Here is a 21,598-nt window from a genome sequence, read left to right as displayed (position 1 = left end):
AGCTCCGGCAGATTGCCAATGTTGCCATAGCAGACTGTGAGTTTATCCTAGCTAAACTCACGATGGACGCTAATACCACCATCAATATCACCCTAATTTATCATCCCCCTAATACAATGCTTGTTTTTTTGCATTTTAGTGATACCGTTCTCCCTCTTCTCAAACCAGCAGCCAAACTGATTCTGCTAGGTGATTTGAATTTGGGTCTTGGGGACCTTACAGATAAAGTGGCTCAACACACCAGTGCCACACTGACGGCACTAGGTTTCTCCCATTGGGTGCAATCGCAACCCATAATAAGGGAAGAACACTAAATTGGGTGGCCTCACACAATGTGGACCTACAATGTTTTGATATTGCCACATGTCGCTGGCCCGACCACTTCTTTGTGCATTTTTCCATTCCTAGCACAATCATACACAAAAGTAATCAAGATCCTAGGGTCTGGGTTAAATGTAGGAACTTGCACAAGCTCACGCCAGATGCCCTAGAACCATTTACTTCACCTGTACTCAAGGACATAACTGACCCTACACGCGCCAATGATTTGGCAGAAGCCTATTGGAATATGCTGACCAAGGCAATGAATCAGATAGCCCCAGAAAAGTCACGTCTTGTTAAAAATAACAAATCCAAAGCCTCCATAGAGATTCATAAACTTAGAGGCCTTAAGAAGAAGTCCTTTCAAAATTGGAAGAATGACCCATCTACTGGCAAACATTTGACTATTCCACTGTGGCCAAACAGTATAAAATGGGCATCTATGAGGCAAAGAGAAAGTTCTTTGACAATAGAATTTCGAAGTTTAGGATTTTAAAGGAACTTGAGACCCCGGGCTCTAACACAACAGAAGTTGTTAAAGACACTAACTGGTGTACTAATATTCAGGAAGCAATGAGAGGAAAAATTGAAAAGATCAGAAATAACACCACACTAAATGCACCGTCACTGACTCCATGCAAGATCCTATGATCTGTGACCTCCCTCCACATATCGCTGCATCTTTTTCCTTCAAGGAGGCATCAAATGGAAATGGCAGTCCAACTAATTCCTATAATAATCAAATGTGTTAACTGCTCCTTTAAAGAGGATGAGGTACCTGGGTCCATGAAACAGGCATGGATCTCCCCTGTTTTGAAAAAGCCACCCCTCGACCCAGCCCTTCCAGAGAATTACCACCCTATTACAGACATACCTTTCCTTCTCAAAATCCTAGACAGAATGGCATACACTCAGATTCAGGGCTTCCTGGAAACTCACAATCTCCTAGGATATAAACAGTCAGGCTTCAGAAAAGCACATAGCACGGAATCTACACTACTGGACCTTAAATCCAATATCCTACATCATTTCGAGGAGGGCAGCACAGTTATGCTTATGCTGCTTGATCTGTCCTCTGCCTTTGATGTAGTGGATCATGACAATCGGATCCAAAGACTTCGTGATACTACTTTTTTCTCTCTCAACGCAGCCAAATGGGTCAAATAATTTCTCTCTGGCCAAATGGCTACAGCTTTCTGTAGTGAGGCCATGACAGAAAGCTATTTGGTGACATGTGGGGTGCCACATGGGGCATGCATCTCACCCACCCTGTTTAACATCTTCATTACCCCTCTTTTTAACATGCTGGATAGGGAGGGCACCCTGTATGCCAACTATGCTGATGACACTCATTGTCTGATACGCCTCACTGGGAACTATTCCAAGGATGCTATCTATGTCAACCAGGTGTTCGGCCACATTGAATCCTAAATGAAGGACAATGGGCTTGCATTGAACGCCAAGAAGACAGAGTTGATGATTGTGGGCACTGTTGGACAGACAAAGACACCTGGGGCTCAATACCAAGCCTTTGACATTGCAGGCTGCTAAATTAAGAAACTCAACAAAGTGAAGACCTTGGCGGGTGGTGCTGGATCAGGAGCTCTCTATAAAAGCACACATTAGTTGCCTTGTATCCAGCACTGGATACTATCTGAAAAGGTTGTCTCAAATCAGACCCTTCCTGAGCAGATTTAACTGTGCCCTGATCTCTAGAGCGATTATCGGGGCCCGTATACACTACTGCTCAAGTGTCCTGCAGGGCGTGGGAAAGGGGGAAATGGCCAGACTACAGGTCATTCAGAATAACGTGGTAAGAGTGGTTGAGGGCCTTAGAAAATCTGACCACGTCTCTACTGCAAGACAAAATCTCAACTGGCTCCCAGTGGAAAAGAGAGTGGTCTTCCAGACACTCTGCATCACACACCAATGCCTGCACAGAGATGTCCCCAGTTATCTGGCAGAAAAATTGGCCCGTCTGCCGGAAAGAAGGGTACTGCGATCTAACAACTCTAATATTCTGCTGAATTCTTAGGCAAACCTGGCCATTGTCGCACAGAACTCTTTTTCGCATGCAGCTCCCAGGCTCTGGAATGAGCTCCCTCCAGATCTGGGAGACTGTAGTAGCCTTCAGAAATTCAAACAGGTACTAAAGACACTCCTTTTCTGTTAATCTTTCTCTTTGCCTACTCCTGTCCATGATCTTGTGTTTAGAATTGTCTGTGTTCTAACTGTCGCTGCACTCTTATGCCTACGGGCCATGTCTACCCGCTCTATAATTAATATAAATAGATAAATAAATAAAACTGTTCTGCCAAACAGAAACAGCCATGGAGCGGAAGGGCGTCTCGGTGAGTGAACCACCACCCCATCCTGGACTGATATTGAAGTAACTGTTTAATTTTGAGTTGTTCACCATAAATAAACTTGGGTACGGAAGATCTCGGTGTCTGTGTTTTCTCTTGGTCAATCCCAGCCAGTAACAAGTGGTGGCAGCATTGGGATTAAGAAGAGAACGCCATGGAGGCCTTATTAAAAGCCCTGGGCAAGGGACAACATCAACTGCAGAAAGCAATACAAGTACAGAGTCAACAGGCCCATGCTGATCAGTCTTTTCAGCAGGCAGTGCAGATGCAGCAAACTCAGTTGCTGGAGGCAGCCAACGTAAGGAAGCAAGCCCAGGTACCCGCCACCATCCAGCAGAAATAATATCGGGGGAAGACCCGGCTCATTATTTTGTTAACTTTGAGAGAGTAGCCCGGAATGCTCAGTTGCCACAGGAGAGATGGAGCCATTATATTGCACCCTTGATGACTGGGGAAATGCAGAGTGCATACCAGGCTGCTAACCCCATGGGGCATACAGCGTATATGGACATGAAAAAGGTTGTCTTGACGAGGAAACATATTGGGTAAAGCTCAGAGAGACGAAACTCCTGCCGAATGAGACGCCCCAACAACTATGTTACAGAGTAAAGGAATTGGCAGACAAGTGGCTACAGACGGACACCACCAACCCCCAGGAAATGGCTGAGAGAATAGTCCTGAGCAGTTCATGGAAGCCCTGCTGGGGCCGGTACAGAGGTGGTTGAAGCAACATCATAGGCCGAGTTTGTTGGAGGCCGTCAACATCGCCTCAGCTTATCAAAAAGCAGGTCAAGGAAGAATGCTGGTGTACGGAGCAGTCAACCGCAGTCAGCCTCTGGCTGCGATGGGCCCTCGCCGGTTTGGGCCAGGGATAGTACCAGGAAGGTCCGGCCTACCTATGACATGAAAAGCAGAAACTGATGGAGGAATGTATGGCCGACCCCATATGGTACAACCCAGAAGTCTGCAGTGCTATGAGTGTGAGAAATGGGGCCATATAGCAAGAATCTGTCCCATGAAAAGTAAGGCGGAACTAATGGAAATTGGTCTCTTTGATGCGCCTGGAGGGGGAACATATTCAGAGAGACTACGCACCTGGCAGCGGTCACTGTATCCGTATTCCTGTGAGGCCGAAGTGGACAGGATTCCAACTGGAGCCTTGGTGGACTCCGGAAGCTTGCAGACAGCGCTGAGCACCCAGCTGGTAGGTGGGGAGACAGCGAGGGGACAGGAAATACCCATTGGGTGTGTGCATGGTGATGTCAAAACCTATCCTACCAAGGTGATCAGGGTTAAACTAGCTGGTGCGCAGTTCAAGATCAACACTGCTGTGCTACCCATGCTCCCTGGACTCCTGGTTGTAGGGTCGGATGTGTCCATAATGCCTAGAATCATTCAACGAATTGAAGAGAATTGGTTGGACTGTGCTCCCTTTCTTGACGCAACTCTAGAAGAGTGGCCGGTGTGACTGAGGAAAAGTCAAGCCAAGAAGCAGAATTTGCAAGGCAGGTGGCATGAGAAGGTCATGCTACCAGTGGCGGTGGATTGGAAACTCGACGAGCAAGGGGACAGCTGCCAGTTACCTCATGAATTGGATACCACTTTAAGGAATGCTAGGGTGGCCATATAAGAGGGACAGAAAGGGCAAGGGGCGTATTTCAGCAAGGGCAAAAACCTATACTACTGAGTAGTACCACAGCCAGAAGGGGGCACCTTGAAACTGTTACTGGTTCCCGTAACGTTTCGCCCCACTGTGTTAGAAGTGTCTCATATGAGGGTCACTTGGGAATGGAAAAAACCCTACAGAAGATCTTGGCACGTTTCTTTTGGCCCAGGATGCATGGGCGGACTGCTCGATTCTGCCAGCAGTGCACAGATTACGAGAAGAAGAATAAACACCATGTGCAGAGGGCACTGTTACAGACTATGTCATTGATACTGGAACCGTTCCAACGGATAGGAATGGATATCGTGGGACCCCTGGAATCCTCCAGCCGAGGTCATCGATATTTACTGGTCATTGTCAATTACACCACCTGGTACCCCAAAGCCTTCCTGTTGAGGTCTATCTCAGCCCAACATATTTGTGATGTGTTAATGCCGTTCATTGCACGAGTGGGAATTCCCAGGGAGATCCTAATAGATTGAGGCACAAACTTTATGTCGGCTGTCCTAAAGCAAGTGTGTCAAACGCTGCACATTGAACAGTTAAAGACCTCGGTATATCATCCCCAGGCTGATGGGCTGGTGGAGAGGTATAATAAAGAAACGATAAAGCAGATGCTAAGGAAAACTCTGCAGCCCACAGCAAACAATTGGGACTGGTTGATACCGTGGATCCTCATGACCCTGAGAAAAACACCACAGTCTTCTACTGGGTTTGCTCCCTTTGAACTATTATTTGGACGACCCGTCCAGACATTGCTTGACATTCTGAGAAAGGAATGGGAAGAACAACTCCAGCATGAGATTACCCTCACAGAGTACGCCCATCAGTTGGCAGAACGGGTGGAAAAGCTGCAAGAGGTGGCATAAAAGCATTTGCAGCAGGCCCAGAAGATACAGGAAGCCCAGTACAACAAAGGGACAAGGATGTGGAACTTCCAGGTGGGAGACAAGGTGTTAGTGCTACTGCCCACCTAAGAAAACAAGATGCTGACCACGTGGAAGGGGCCATATACCATAGAACAAGTGGTAGGACCAGTCACATATAACGTGAGACAAGAAGACCGGAAATTCTCAGTCGAAATGTACCACGTGAACCGCCTGAAAAAATGGGTGGAGGCCACTCCTACAATAGCCCTCATCAGTACAGAAGTGTGTATGCCTACAGAGATGCATTTTCGATGGGATGACAGTAGGACAGAGACCCTGCAAATCAACCCAGGACTACAGAAGCATGAATGTGAGGACGAGGAATAACCGGTTATATAATTTAAGGAGATTTTCTCATCCTTGCCTGACCGTACCTCACAAATCCATCATGGAATAGTTATGGAACCAGGCACCCTAGTCAGACTACATCCATACGGAATCCCAGAGGCTAGAATCCAAGCAGTCAACCAGGAAATCGAGGCAATGCTGAAGATGGGGGTGATTGAACCCTCCCAGCAGCAAATGCTACTGACCCATTGTACTGGTGCCAAAACCAAATGGCAACATCAGATTCTGCATGGATTTTAAGAAACTGAATGAGGTTTCCAAATATGGTGCCTACCACATTCCACGCATTGAAGTTCTCTTAGACAAATTGGGTCATGCAAAATATCTCATGACTATCGACCTCTCAAAGGGGTACTGGCAGATTCCACTACGGCCTAGAAACAAGGAGAAGACAGCCTTTGCCACACCCACGGGTCTATACCAGTTCACTGTACTTCCAATCGTCTTGCATGGGGCACCTGTGACCTTTCAACAGCTGATGAACTCAATTCTCCAGGGGCATGAGGCATACACAGGAGCATGCCTTGATGATATCATTGTCTATAGTACCTCGTGGGAGGCCCACCTGAAACATCTGCGGCTGTGTTTGGCGTACTACAACAGACCAGGTTAAACGTCAATCCCAAGGAGACCTGAGGGGCCTTCCCGCATACTTAATATCTGGGATATTATGTGGGTCAGGGAACTATTCGACCTCAACAGGATAAACTTAAGGCCATCAACAGACTAACTTTTCCCACCAATGCCAGGAAATTTCAGGCCTTCCTGGGATGTGTGGGCTATTACAGACGATTTATTCCACACTTTTCGACCCTGGCTGCCCCATTGACAGATAGGCTGCAATCGTCCAGGGCGAGTAAAGGACTATCAAACCTGAAGGACGCAGAACAGGCCTTCGAAGCCCTGAAGAAAGCCCTGGCTGACCATGCTGTGCTACACTGCCTGGATTTCTCTGCACCATTCTTCCTACATACAAATGGATGTGGAGTTGGTGTGGGAGCGGTGCTGTTGCAGAACCAGGATAACATGGAAAGACCTATCCTCTTCATCAGTTGTAAATTACTGCTGCATTAACAGGCATATGCAACGATTTAGAGGGAGTGCCCGGCAGTTAAATGGGCCATTGAGTCAGTGAGATATTATCTGTTGGATCAACATTTCACATTGGTCACCGACCATGCCCCACTGGTCTGGAAGTCGAGGAACATAGACTCTAATCCTAGGATTCTGCTGTGGTTTCTTCGCTACAACCTTTTTCATTCACAACAGTCCTTTCACAATCCCATTCCCTGCCCAAACGTCAGGGCTTGGTGGGGAGACTATGTGAAGAAAAAGGTGCTTGCAGGGAACGTCCGGGGTCGTCAGAGAACCCGGCGGCGATGAGACAACAGGTGAAGAGGATAATGGGGGATGGACCGGCAGCCAAAGATGGGAGATAGGAGGAGCTGTCATGGTCATGAAGTCAGGGGCACAGGCATGCAGGGGTCGCATGCACAGGAGACCTGGGTGTACACTGTCCTGGTGCCTTTGGCGCAGGCTCAAGAGTAAACAAGAACATCCATTTAACACCAAAAAGCTTTTATTATGGACATAGCACTTCAGATGCAACCTTGAACATTCCATCCATTAAGCAGGATGCATTACCTTGCACATTCCATCCATTAAGCAGCCCCAAGTGTATTCTTGGGTGTGGCTGCTAATGGATTGCCTTTGCACATGCTCACTCTCTAGGAGTGGCAGGGTGTGGCTGTTAAGCCGGCCTAATGGGCGTGCCCACGATCTCAGCTATATAAGCTGCCCCGATCCTCAAGACAGACGCTTCGCGTTAGTCTGCACTTGAAAGCAGCGTAACGCTCACCGTCACCTGAGGTCAGACTTACCTTTGAAGTTCCTGCTTCCTGGACATCCTGCTTCCTGCCAGCATACTTACCAACTGGGGGAAGCTGTTCTTACCTGTACATCTCTTCGGCAAATCAAGTATTCATCTTTACACTTTCCGGAACGCCGATATCTTCATCTTGGCACCGCAGCACGACACGCTCCATTGTCGACAGCAGCGCTGCAAGGAAAAACAGAAGTCAAGGTTAGACATCGAAAAAACAGTCAGTTTAAGGTTGCGCTTCGCATACTTCGCGCTTTTCTTTAAACCATCACTTGCCTGCTGTCGAACATTGCGGTAGCATCCATCTTGCATCCGGTCGCGTCTCACAGCTGCATTGAGGCCGCATTTCCATCTGAGGGAAGAAAACAGAAGAGAGACATTATTGCGGGCATAAATAGGAGCAACATATAAAGACATTAAACTGAACGAACAGCATCACAAGAGCTCGAGAAAGACTTACCAATCATAAGGAGAAGCATAGTCACAGCTGGAGCGGACTAATCCTTATCAGGGTTCAGCGAAGGAACTAAATCCCATTCGACGCACCCCTGCCAGAAGTAGCAGGACGGAGAGCTTATCTTCCATAACTCACTGGTGAGCTTTATGGGCCGGCATATGCTCAAAGAAACCGTACTTTGGGGTGAAGGGTTTGAGAGGTACAACAATGACAGATTGGCGCACTCACACACTCTTATCTCCATGCAGGAGCGGTATCACCATGTACCACCTCTCACAGCTTTTCTACTGAGGGAGAGGCCTGAAGGGGGTGATTCAAGTTCAGGGAGCGCTGCAACCGTGCCCCAACGCCTCCACAGAGACCAGGTGAGCTTAACAGAATGTAAAGCCTCTAATACTCTCTGCCTGGGCGTTATGGAAACTTCAGAAACAGATCAGTTAGCCCTCTTACTAGGGGAATTACGGGCTGAAGTACAAGCTTCAAGACAGGAAACCAATGCATTACGGAGGGATCTGATTGTAACTCGAGAAAGAACTGACGCATTGGCAAGACAAATGCTACAAGCACAAGCAGGACAGCTTACACTGCCTGGAGTCACCCATTCTTCTCATTCTTCCACACCACAACAATCAACACCGGTTCAGGTGGTTCTTCCAGGAGCAGTGCCTCTACCCCCTCCCGAATGCTTCACCGGCGATCTAAACAAGTTCGCTGTATTTATGAACCAATGTCGCCTTCATTTCTTGTGCAGACCAGGAGCCTTTCCTAATGACCAAGCCAAAGTGGCATTTGTACTCTCGTATTTAGGAGGTAGTGCAGCGGACTGGTCTGTACCTTTGGTAAATCAAGATGACCCTTTACTCCGGAACTTTGGGAATTTCCAACATGAGATGGAGAAATTGTTTGCCCGTCACACTCAAGGACAAGCTGTGGACAACGAGTTGTCACCCAGACAAGGGAGTCAAGATCTATTAACCTATATTGCAACCTTCAATCGTCTCGTAGCCCAGACCAACTGGCCAGAAGAGAAGAGGACTATACTCTTTTACCGAGGGTTACGTGGAGAACTTAAGGATGTGTTGGCGCAAGTGGTGAATTTCCCTGAGAGGTGTGCAGACTACATAGACCTGACGGTGCAACTCGATCATAGGTTGCAGAATCGGAAAATGGATCAAGCTAGATCAAAGGAATGGTCAGTTTACGTACGACCTCGTGGGAATCAGGCTAAACCACATGAACAGTCTGAGCTAATGCAAATTGGTGGATTATGAAGTCCCCTTACCAAGGCAGAAAGGGAAAAAAGAAGACAACAACAGCTTTGCTTATATTGTGGACAAGCAGGTCACTTCCTTCGTGACTGCCCAGTAAAACCACCCAAGAAAACGGTTGGGGCAACAGACAAAACTGATGAAGAAGAAGAACAGAACTCAGGGAAACGCCAATGCCCGGCATGTGTAGGGGTCCGCTTGTCGAGCATGAAAAAGGAATCCGTACAGACCTCACATCTAGTCCTTCCAGTGTTTTTGGTGAATCACAAGCAACCATCAAAAAATGCCTTGGAGGCATTTATTGATTGTGAACTACATTGACCAAGATTTGGCTCTCTGAATAGGCCATCCTCTCCAACAGAAGCAGAAATCGGAAAACATCACTGCTGTGGATGGTTCTCAGCTATCATCCGGCCCGGTGACACAATACACACAGAAAGTCAAGCTTCTGTGTCAGTACGGGCATCAGAGGACATTACTTTCTATCTCATCGTTGCTCCTCAGTTCCAGATGATATTGGAAATGCCCTTGCTGGAGACCCACAATCCTAGGATCGACTGGCGAAAAAGAGTTCTGACATTTCCTCCTGATTGTGCCGACACATGTTACAAAAAAGATGACACCAATCTGAAACCAGAAAGGAATCGTGTTGGGCCTCATCAGCTCCTTACCGCTTGAATACCAAGATTACCAGGATGTCTTCAAAAAAGAGCAAGCCAACGTTTTGCCCCCGCACAGACCCTACGATTGTCAAATAGATCTTGTACCCAGACCCCAGATCCCTTGCAGACGAATTTACGCTCTGACAGAACAGGAAAATCAGCATCTTAGAACTTACCTGGATCAGTACCTGGCAAACGGTTTCATTCGTCCGTACAAGTAACCTGCCTCCTCCCCCTTATTCTTCATGCCTAAAAAGGAGGGGGATTTAAGAACTTGCATCGACTATAGACCCATAAATCAGATCACAGTAAAAAATCAATATCCTTTACCACTTATACCAGAACTCCTGGACCAAGTGAAACATGCTCAAATCTACACAAAACTGGATTTAAGAGGAGCATACCATCTTGTAAGAGTAAAAGAGGGAGACGAATGGAAAACGGCCTTCCGCACGAAGTACGGCCTCTTTGAATACCAGGTCATGCCCTTCGAGCTATGCAATGCCCCAGCGGCGTTCCAATTCTTTATGAATGATGTACTCCGTGAACTACTGGACGTTTGCACTCTTATTTACATTAACGACATTCTTATCTACTCAAATTCCATGGAAGAACATGTAGGCCATATCCAGCCAGTCTTAGAGAAGCTTCGACAACACCAATTGTATGCCAAGTTGGAAAAATGTTTTTTCCATGTAACCGAGGTCGAGTTTCTCGGTTTCATGCTCACACCACAAGGCTTACATATGGATACATGAAAGGTGGATGCAATCCCCAATGGCCCTCACCAACATCCAATAAAAGGAGTGCTAAGCGTGCTCGGATTCGCCAACTTTTACCGTCGGTTTATACCTGGGTTTTCACAAATTGTGCATCCAATTAGCTCCTTGAAAAATCAGAAGTTCCATTGGTCGACAGAAGCTGAAGAAGCCTTCCAGAAGTTGAAACTAGCATTCACTACAGCACCAGTCCTTCGACACCCACGACCAGACCTACCTTACATAGTTGAGACAGATGCTTCAGAAATAGCCATGGGAGCAATATTGTCACAACGAGACCCTGAAACAGGACAACTGCACCCCGTCGCATTCTGGTCCCACAAATTTTCAGTCCCCGAGTTGCACTATGCAATCACAGATAAGGAATTACTGCCGATTAAAGCAGCATTCAAGGCCTGGAGACATTGGGCCTCATTACGAGTCTGGGGGTAACCGAGGCGGTAAAACCGCCTGGTTACCGCCGGACTCGTATTACCATTCCGCCTCCGTGATTCCCGGAATTACCGGGGCATTACAACCCCGGTTTTCCGGGAATCACGGAGGCGGAATGGTGTTAATCCCCATTCCCATTGAGTCCTATGGGACTCAATGGGAATGGGGATCATGGAAACACCGGCAGCATCTCGTAATGCTGCCGGTGTTTCCTCGTCTGCCTGCAGGCGGGCGGTGTTAAACCCGCCAGGTCAAAACTGGCGGGAACATCACCTCCCGCCTGCAGGAGTCGGGATCAGGCGGTCCGGAAACAACAGTGGCGGCGGGTTTACCGCCACCGTTATTTCCGGACCGCCTGATTTGTAATGAGGCCCATTACCTTCTTGGAGCGAGACATACAGTCACTGTCATCACAGACCACCGTAACTTGCAATACTTGAAAACCGCCAAAGCCCAATCCTCGCGTCAACTTTGTTGGGCTCTCTTTTTCACGGAATACGATTTTATTATCACTTATAGACCTGGAGTACGCAATGGGAAAGCAGACGCTCTACCACGCATGAGTGAAGAAAAAGAGGCTTACAGCATCCGACCCCATGGCCATAATTCCTGAGGAAAGGATTCAAACCAGAATAGCTACCACCACGTGTGTGGATGACCAAAGAACCATTTTGCAATCCCCGATGGATCAATCAACACAACAGGAATGACTGTATAAAGGTGACCAGTACACCATCGAAGACAATCTACCGTATTTCCCAGGACGATTATATGTCCAAGACCAAGAACTGCAAAAGCAAATCATCACAAATTACCACGATTCATTAGTGGAAGGACACCCAGGAATAGCCAAACTCAGGGTAAGGTAAAACAAAACTACTGGTGGCTAACCTGGCGAAAAGACATCACCCAATTTATTGAAACCTGAAGTGTCTGTACACAACACAAGTTTCAGAAACAGAACCATGCTGGCTCACTACATCCCCTAACAGTACCGCCAGCACCTTGGCATACCCTGTCGATGGACTTCATCACAGATCTTCCACCCTGCAAAGGACACAACACCATATTAGTCGTTGTGGATTTATTCTCCAAAATGGCCCATTTCATCCCTCTGAAGGGGCTCCCAACTGCGTCAACTCTCGCTTCTGTGTTCCTAGAGCAAATTGTTTGATTGCATGGATTTCCATCAACATTAGTATCTGATCGCGGAACTCAATTTGTTTCAGCCTTTTGGAGAAAGTGCTGTACGATTGCCAAAATCGATCTCCAGTTGTCCACAAGCCGTCACCCTCAAACTGATGGCCAAACTGGACGAACCAACCAAACTTTAGAGCAATATCTCAGGTGTATGTTGCAAAAGTCCGAGGATTCTTGGAAAAATATACTCTGGATAGTTGAGTATGTATATAACAACTCAGTTCACACAAGCATAGGACTCCACTCTACACTGTGCACGGGAGACATCCGTGGACATCAGTATTTGATCCACCCGATACCCTGGAAATGCCAGCCATAAAAAAACTTGCATAAAACCATCACTCAGGTTCTTAAGGAGGCGACAGAGCATCTGACCAAGCCTAAGGAAAGACAAAAACTGTTTGCTGATCGACATCGGAAGAAAGCTCCTGCCTACCATATTGGAGAAAAGGTGTGGTTAGCATCCAAATATATTCCCCTGAAGGGGTCAAGAGCTTTCCGTCCGAGATACCTGGGCCTCTATACTATAAAGTCCATAATCAATCCTGTCGCCATGAAATTGGAGTTACCATCTCACATGAAAATTCTCCTCGTCTTTCATGTCTCTCTCCTCAAAGCAATGAAGACCAATACACGGCTTAGTTCTCCGCCAGAGCCTGAAGTAATAGATGGAGAACCAGAATATGAAGTCAAATCCATCCTGGACTCTAAGGTGGTTTGATCAAAATTGTATTACCTAATTGACTGGAAAGGTTACGGACCTCAAGACCGAATTTGGGAACCCAGTGAACATGTCCATTGTCTGTGTTTAATCAGACAGTTCCATCGCAATAATCCCACCAAACCAGGACCAGGAAGAGAACCACCCTTGAGAGGGGCCTTGAGGGGGAGTGCTGTCATGGTCATGAAGTCAGAGGCACAGGCATGCAGGGGTCACATGCACAGGAGACCTGGGTGGACACTGTCCTGGCGCCTTTGGCGCCAGGCTCATGAACAAAAGTAAACAAGAACATCCATTTAACACCAAAAAGCTTTTATTATGGACATAGCACTTCAGATACATTAACCTTGAACATTCCATCCATTAAGCAGGATACATTAACCTTGAACATTCCATCCATTAAGCAGCCCCAAGTGTATTCTTGGGTGTGGCTACTAATGGATTGCCTTCGCACGTGCTCACTCTCTAGGAGTGGCAGGGTGTGGCTGGTAAGCCGGCCCTAATGGGCGTGCCCACGATCTCAGCTATATAAGCTGCCCCTATCCTCAAGACAGACGCTTTGCGTTATTCTGCACTTGCAAGCAGCGTAAAGCTCACCGTCGCCTAAGGTCAGACTTACCATTGAAGATCCTGCTTCCTGGACATCCTGCTTCCTGGACATCCTGCTTCCTGCCAGCATACTTACCAACTGGGGGAAGCTGTTCTTACCTGTACATCTCTTCGGCAAACCAAGTATTCACCTTTACACTTTCCGGAATGCCGAAATATTCATCTTGGCACCGCAGCACGACACGCTCCATCGTCAACAGCAGCGCCTGCAAGGAAAAACAGAAGTCAAGGTTAGAGATCGAAAAAACAGTCAGTTTAAGGTTGCGCTTCACCATACTTTGTGATTTTCCTTAAACCATCACTTGCCTGCTGTCGAACATTGCGGTAGCCTCCATCTTCCATCCGGCCGCGTCTCACAGCTGCATTCAGGCCGCATTTCCATCTGAGGGAAGAAAACAGAAGAGAGACATTATTGCGGGCATATATAGGAGCAACATATAAAGACATTCAACAGAACGAACAGCATCACAAGAGCTCAAGAAAGACTTACCAATCATAAGGAGAAGCATAGTCGCAGCTGGACTGGAATAATCCTTATCAGGGATCAGTGAAGGAACTAGATCCCATTTGACGCGCCCCTGCCAGAAGTAGCAGGACGGAGAGCTTATCTTCCATAATTCACAGGTGAGTTTTATGGGCCGGCGTATGCTCACAGAAACCATACTTTGGGGTGAAGGGTTAGAGAGGTACAACAATCACAGATTGGTGCACTCACGCACTCTTATCTCCACGCAGGAGCAGTATCACCATGTACCACCGCTCACAGCTTTTCTGCTGAGGGAGAGGCCTGAAGGGGGCGATTCAAGTTCAGGGAGGGCTGCAACCATGCCCCAACGCCTCCGCAGAGACCAGGTGAGCATAATAGGAACACATGGCGGGATGGGCGTGAGGCGAGGAGGCTAATAAAAGGCCTTTTTTTGTGTGTTCGGAAGAGTGGGAGAGGTCAAGAGGGACGACAGCGAGGAAGCCAGAGGAGGAGAATGGCTAGTGGGTACTGGAGACGGTTGTCGGCAAAGAGGCGCTCACCTGGGCGCATTAAAGAAACCAACACTGGAGTTGGGGAGATGGCACCAGACCCCGGACGACTGGAGCAGGAGTGGCATGGCCGATGAACAGAGCCTTACACGGAACGCCACCACCGAGGGATGATGCAGTTTCGTTTGTATTGCTTAATTGTTTTGGGGGTCATCAGTGCCGGACAAAAAGAAGTGGAGAGGGGTGTGCTCGACAGTCTACCCGAAAGACGGGAGAAAGCGGAGGAGCTGAGCATGCAAAACGCCACCACCGAGGGAGCTCTACCCAGAACTGAACAGTTCAGGACTGTCCTATCGAACCTTTCCGCCAAACAGAAACAGCCAAGGAGCAGAAGGGTGTCGCAGTGAGTGAACCACCACCCCATCCTGGACTGATATTGAAGTAACTGTTTAATTTTGAGTTGTGCACCATAAAGAAACTTGGGTATGGTCGTTCTCGGTGCCCGTGTTTTCTGTTGGTCAATCCCAGCCGGTAATAGGCAGCCATTGCCTCAATTTTTGGCCACTCTGCTTTCTGCCTGCCAGAAAGCTCACATGTTACTGGGCTAAGTAGCCAGCCCTCAGATGAGGTTTGTTTCTCAGCCCTTCATGGCCACAGTTGGGTGCTGCTTTCCCCAGAGAGTGCTTGTGCGCCCTTGCACTGAAATTGCCTCCATTGTAAAATTTCCAACGATTTACCTGGTGTGGAAGGGCTGCGGCTCCCCCGGAGTGCTCATGCGCCCTACCAGCACAGCGTGAGGAGGGCGCTATGTCGCCCGTTGCGAACCTACACACAGCCACCATGTCGGGGGTGGATGAAGGTGCGCCAGCGACGCCCAGGGGCAGAACATCCCACCAGCAGGGCTCCTTGGCCCCAATCAGTGAATTTGATATTAACGGATCCCTGGCCAGCCTAGGCCTATGCTGGGAGCTTTGGTATGAATGCATAGAAATGTATTTTGACATGACTGGAGAGCTGGATGACAAAGCAAAAGGATCCACACTCATCTACTCTGCTGGCCCGACTGTCCACAACATTTTCAAAATGCTGCGCCCAACAGATGGGTCATATGGTGCTGCCATTGCTGCTTTAACAGAATACTTTGCTCCTATGGTCAACACTGACCATGAGAAATTTGTGATGAGGTCCGCACTATAGAAAAGTGAAGAAAGACTGGATGCATTCCATGGGTGCCTGCAGCAGCTTGCGGCTACATGGGCATGGACGAACGAAGAGGAAGAAGCAAGGCTGCAAATCATTTTTGAGTGTTTCTCAGCCAAGCTATGCCGACAAATCCTCTGCGAACCAGGGATCACATTGACAAGGATCCTAGAAATAGGGCGCTCCCATGAGTTAGCCGGCGTCAGGGCGTCCAGGATGGAGTATGCACTAAAGTCTGTGAAACTAGAAGAGGTCTGTGTACTAGAAAAGTGCCCACAAAGGACATCTGGCGACAGAGGTAACTGGCAAAAGAAAGAACTGCAGAACAACCTCAGCCCAGTTCCCTGCCAGCAATGTGGCTACGACCTCCTTCACATAAAGGAGTGCCCAGCAAAAGGGCATAGGTGTAGCAGGTGTGGTACAAAAAACCATTTTGCGTGCATCTGCAGGGCTCCAGTACCCACCATAGTACCTCGTGGTAAAGAACTTCCTGAGCGCCAATTCCACCCAAGCCATGGCAAGTCACAACCATAGTACCAGCCGAAGATGCAAAAACGACACAGATAAGTGGCGATGAAGACGAAGATGTGTTCTTCATTTCAGCAATACTGAGCATCAGCAGGAAGAGGAAGCGTCAACCAAGATGTTCTGTGACCATTTTGAACAACACCAACTCTGTGCTCATAGATACATGGGCATCCATGAATGTAGTGGTGGAAGCGCACTACCAGAAATTGCAAGATCCTCCACCACTTCAAAATACAAGTGTGCAGATCTTCACATTTGGGAGTCATTCTCCGCTACTTCTAGAGGGAGTGTTCAGAACACCAGTACAACAAGAGAACATGACCATCAAGGCACGATTCTTCGTGTCGAAAGTGGGAAAACAGACCCTGTTAGGATGCGCGGCGGCAGAGGCGCTCAAATTGGTCCAGTTCACACATGGAGTGTTCGTGGTAGATATAGAAGCCCTGGTGGAACGCTTCCAGGATGTTTTTGTGGGCATCAGGCGTATGGTGGGAGAACCAGTATGTCTTCACATAGAGGAAACAGTTCAACCTGTGGCGCTAAAGCACAGGAGAGTACCTCTCCACCTACGGGAGCGTGTGGAGAAGGAGATCCGCAATCTCATAGACCTGGATATCATAGAGCCAGTAGAGGGACCACCCCGTGGGTATCTCCAATTATAATCACACAAAAACCCAAGCAGCCTGACTGTGTACGGATATGTGTAGACATGAGGATCCTGAACAAGGCAATCAAGAGAGCGCCACATAACGGCAGCGATCAATGAAATCATAGCCGATTTGGAGGGTGCGACTTTCTTCTCTAAGATGGATTTGAGAGCCGGTTATCACCAGCTAGTACTACATGAAGATTCAAGGTATATAACAATCTTCACTACCCATATCAGTCTGTACCAGCACATAAAAGACTCAATTTTGGAATCTCGCCAGCGGCCGAAGTATTTCAGAATACTGTCCGAGGGGCTCTGGCCGGATTACAAGGGACACTAAACATTAGCGACAACATCCTTTTTTTGCCAAATCCGAGTGTGAGTTCTAGAAAGGTTATTATTATTATTATTTGAAAATGTATAAAGCGCAACTAAAGACCAAGGGCGTCTATAAGCTGGTGTCTGTGGTAACGTGAGAACGTCTCCTACTCACAATTGTACAGTTACTGAATTAGAACAAATGAGTTTTAAGTGCCATACGGAAGGAGAGGCACTCATCCATGACTCTTAGTGATAGCGGAAGTGAGTTCCACAACCTGGGGGCCATAACTGAGAATGAACAGCCTCCCAGTCGTTCCTGCTGATACCTCAGTATTTTAAGCAGTAACTGCGAGGCGGAGTGTAGCTGCCTGGCTCGACAGTAACATTCTATATTATTTTTCAGATACTCTGTGCCAACATTGTGCAAAGCCTGGTGGATGACACAGAGTATCTGAAACTCGATTCGAGCCAGTGCAAGCGATGCAGAAGGGCTGAGAAGGGGTCAGACACACTGCCATAAGTGCCAGTTTTGCTGCTTAGTTCTTGAGCACCTGCATACGCTGAATCTGATATTTGGGTTGTCCCAGATATATCCTGTTGCAGTACTCCAGTGACCCATTATAGTAGATGTTACCAACTTTGTTCGACTGACTGGGGTAACAGAGGGCAATTTTTCCTCAAAAAATTCGGTTTTCCAAACCCTGTACTACAAATTGCGGAGATCTGCGCCTCTCGCGGGCCATTGGGCAGAAGCCTCACCCCAAGGCTTTTCACAGATGCACAGGCAACAGGGCATGGGCCCAGTGAGTCAGGCCAATATTGAGAGTTCCAGAGGTTGTCTGCCGTTTGGGGCCGAACACCAGAACCTCTGTTTTATTTCCATTCAGCTTTAACCAATTTGCCAACATCCAGTTACCTATTTTATCCAGACAGTCACAGAATTTTCCGGGGGGTTCTGTTTGGGGGGAGTCCAGCCGAAACACTAACTGTGTGTCATCGGCATAGGTATAAAAAAGGACTCCTGACTCAGCAATTAGATCAGCCAGTAGACGCACATATAAATTAAAAAGAAGAGGGGACAAGATTGACCCTTGTGGAACCCCACAAGTCAAACCAGAAGTAGCAGAGTGGCAGGCTTGAAAAGAAATAGTCTGGGAATGCCTTTCAAGAAATGACTCAAACCATGCCAGAAGGGGCCTGGCAACACCGGCTTGCTCCATACGGATCAGTAGGAGGGCATGATGCACAGTAGCGAATGCCATGGAAAGGTCCAGGAGAATTTGCACTCAAGCCCCTCCGTGGTCCTGGAGCACAGCTAAATCACCCAGAAGGGAAATCATGACTGATTCTGTACCCATTGTAGGACGAAAACCAGAATGAAACGGATGCAGACATTGTTTTTTTCCCCAGAATTTCGAGAACTGTGGAGTAATCACGGCTTCCATCAGTTTCATAATGGCTGGAAGAAGAGAAATGGGCCTATAATCGGCCACAACCCGTGGGTCCAAATTTGATATCTTTAAGAGGGGGGTAAACACTGCGTGCTTCAGAGGGGCTGGAACTTCACCTACAGTAAAAGAGTGCTGTAGGGCCGCTGTAAACATGCCGATGGCCCTGTGTGCAAGGGCTTTCAAGATATGAAGTGGTAAAGTATCAAAGGGAGAGGCCGATTTCAGGCCATGCATAGCCTTAAGTATAACATCGTCATCTATAGGCTCTAGACAGAAAATATTTGCCAAATAGAAATAATAGGTTCCCCTGTGGGCAGGTCCTGGAGCCGCTCCCCCTCCATTGCAGTTTCACTGCTTGTAATGGCTTTGTGGGTATCTTGAATTTTGTCACAAAAAAATGTGCTAATTGCATTACTTTGCAATTGTGCATCTGGCAGTTTATCTTGCATTTTAGATGGACAGACTGACAATTATTTTGCTACTAAAAACAGTTCCCTAGAGGAGCAAGATGCTTCTGTTATACGATTTGCATAATATTTTTGATTTTTACACCAGAATCATCTTATGGTAACATAGCACAGCTTGTTTATATACATTACGAGTTTCCAGATCATAGTATAACCGCCACTTCCTTTCCAGACGTCGGCATGACTTCTTTTATGCCTGGATATCTGGAATGAACCAGGCCGCCGTAGGCTTTGCTCTCCAGAAATGAGGTTTGATAGGGGCCAGGGCCTCTGGCACCTTCATAAGTAATTTAAGGAGAGAGCTACAAGGGTCATCTCCCTCTTCCCTAAACTTATTGTTGGCTCAAGTAACTGGTCTATCATCAAAGACAAATCCGCCTTATGTCATAGTCTGCGGGTCTGTGGCCATGAGAGACCTCAGGAAGGCTAAGTGGTACTTTAATAATAAAAGGTACCAGATAACCAGAACAGGGGTGAAACTTGCAGACAGAACTTCTTCAGAGAAAAACAGTTCAAGCAGATTTCCACTTTTATGAGTGGGAAAATGATTACGAAGGCCTAAAGATAGATCTAATAGGCTGGTTACCAAGTTACTGGCACACAGGTCAGTCGGGTCATTTGGATGGAGGCTAAAATCTCCCAACACAACTAGATTTAGATGTACCAGGACTAAATTGGCAACCAGCTGCATAAAGGTAACAACAAAATCTGTTCGACCTAGTGATGGGGATCTATATACCAGTAAGAGATGAACAGTCATATTAATGTTAACATGCACACTAACCAGGAAAGATTCACAGGGCAGAGAATGCTCTACTGGAATATGCATGTACTGGAATGAAGCAAGATAGATTATTGCAAGGCCACCACCCCTACCTGGGGGTGGAGGGGAAGCATCTAAGCTCAATGCCACATACATTTCTGGCAGCAGCTGACATAAGTCAGGGTCAGAGTCGGCAGAAAACCAGGCCTCTCAGACACAGAAGTCACAGAAAGTCAGGATCTGTATCTATCAGCGTAGTATAAAGATCATGATGATGAGCTCCTGCTGAGCTTGCATTGATCAGCAATCACTTAAGAGTGTCCATGGGGTTACGTGACCTCCCTCCCATCCTTATCTTTCCTCTGGGAATGTGTGACACAAGCGCCCCCTGCCTGGCCAGAACAGTGAGCTCTCTCATAGAGCTTTGTCTACCCTGGTGCCAGATCCATTAGCTCATTACGTGTATACCACATTTATTGAGTTACCTCAGTGTTACCTTCCTCATAGGGATCCTCCTCAGTCTGGCATAACGATGGGGCCTAGAGCCCATCCGACGCCCGGACGTGCCCAGACAGGCCCAGACGAGTTTGCCTTTGACGTGCCTTTGACGCGCTCTCTGAGCGCCCAAAGGGCACACCCGCTCCAGGCTGAAATATATGTACTGCCTAGGAAGCGGGAACACAGAGCAGGATAGAAATAGAAAGAAGACTCCCGGTCCCCGACTCCAACTAGGATAAAGGTGGAAGTATGGTGAGCCTGCAGTCCGCCAACAGACCTCTAAAAACTATGACTGAATTAAGAACAGCCTAAAATCAATTTAATCAAAAATGTTGCTAAAATGTATTTTTCAAATTCAATTTCATTGCCCCATAAATCATTTAAAAAACAGCACTCACATCAGCTAATCAGACAAATTCTGTGCAGGAGCACACTAGGATTGACTCTCCATCGTAAGAAATGTGAATTTTTAAAGAGGAGGATTTAATTCTTTGGATTCATATTTCTAGAATGCGGGATGTCAGCAGGATTTAATTCTTGTGATTCATATTTCTAGAATGCGGGATGTCAGCAGATCCCACTAAAGTTAAAGACATTTGTGAGGTGAGAGGGCCAGGAACAGTGTCAGGATATCAAGGAAGCACTGTCTGCTGACTGTACTTTGGGCTTCTTTGACCCAAACAGAAGCACAGAGATCGTGGTGGACGCCAACCCCTTTGGGTTAGGGGCCGCACTCACACAAGTGGATTAGAATGGGACACTAGACCTGTGCCATACGCGAGTTGTGTGCTGTCACCAACTGAACGATACTCTCAGATAGAGATGGAGGCCTTGGCAGTGCTGTTTGGGTGCCACCACTTCCATATATAAATCTAAGGAAAACAAATACAAGAAGTAACTGACCACAAGCTATTACTCCCAATTATGATTGGTGGCTCAGCAAAACCCCCACCCGCATAGAAAGATGGTTGTTGGGGCTACAAGAATAAATAGTGAACCTGGTCAAGCGACCCAGTCTCAACAAAGCTGCAGACTATTTGTCCAGGCACCCGGCCAGTGGTTGGTGCGGATGACGAGAAGGAGGAGATCTTGGAGACTGAAAAATT

Source organism: Ambystoma mexicanum, chromosome 1p (genome assembly GCF_040938575.1).
Source record: "Ambystoma mexicanum isolate Mex_15411 chromosome 1p, UKY_AmexF1_1, whole genome shotgun sequence".
NCBI lineage: Eukaryota > Metazoa > Chordata > Amphibia > Caudata > Ambystomatidae > Ambystoma > Ambystoma mexicanum.
Note: the sequence above shows the minus strand (reverse complement) of the source record.